Consider the following 1,026-nt stretch of genomic DNA (forward strand, 5'->3'; position numbering starts at 1 on the left):
TCATCACTACAAAAATATGGCACCTCCTTTCATTGCTGTTTAAAGGAGAACTGGAAGAGGTATTTGGACGATTGCTTTATACTTTGGAAAGAGAGCATGGACAAACTCCTCGATTTCAAAATAATGCTTAACAATATTTATAGCAACATGCAATTCACCATGGAACACAGCAGTAAACAACTCCCTTTTCTTGACATCCTAATTAAAATAGTCAATAACCACATAGAAACAGACATCTATAAACCTACAGATTCTAAACAATACCTATTATTCAACTCATGCCACCCCAAACACATAAAAATTAATATACCTTATAATCTAGCGAAAAGAATCTGTACCATAGTTTTGAACTCCTATACTCTTGAACGAAGACTCCTTGAACTCAGATCAATACTAATTAAAAGACATTACCCAATATCTTTAATAAATGGTGGCATTAAACGAGCTAAGGAAATAGACATACAAACATTATGGGAAGCCAACCGAAATACTAAACCAGACTTAAAAATACTCCCATACATCTCCACACATAACCCTAGAAACAACGAAGCCTTCAACATTATCATCCAAAATCTTCCTATCCTCACAAGGGATAAAACAATGAACAAAATTTTAGACTCACACAAAATTATCAAAAGTAAAATACAACCTAAATCACTGAAAAAAATATTAACCAGCGCAAGATTGTATCCACTAACAACAAAACCAAAAGTAAAAAAATGTGGTACTTGCCACCACCTTTTGGAGGGTTCGGAGTTCCACTTTAAACAAGGTGAAATATTTACGATTAAATCAAATTTCACCTGTGCCTCGGAAAATCTAATCTATGCCATTACATGCTTAGGGTGCAGTAATAACTATATTGGCCAAACAGGAATATCACTCCGTCGAAGAACCACTCTCCCCAAAGAACAAATCCGCCACCCACATTACAGACAGATACAGGTCAGTGGACACATAGAAAGGTGTGCGAGGAATCTTAATCCTAATTTCCTAATTTTTCCCTTCTATCAATGTTCACAGATC

The 1,026-nt window shown here is 35.4% G+C and overlaps 1 protein-coding gene across 1 annotated transcript in view; it reads right to left on the reverse strand.

The window, feature by feature from the left end:
• Positions 1-1,026, reverse strand: part of LOC106868915 (deleted in lung and esophageal cancer protein 1 homolog) — a 52,491-nt gene that overhangs the window by 28,033 nt on the left and 23,432 nt on the right. The gene's annotated exons all lie outside the window — the stretch shown is intronic.

This window comes from Octopus bimaculoides, chromosome 27, assembly GCF_001194135.2.
Source record: "Octopus bimaculoides isolate UCB-OBI-ISO-001 chromosome 27, ASM119413v2, whole genome shotgun sequence".
NCBI lineage: Eukaryota > Metazoa > Mollusca > Cephalopoda > Octopoda > Octopodidae > Octopus > Octopus bimaculoides.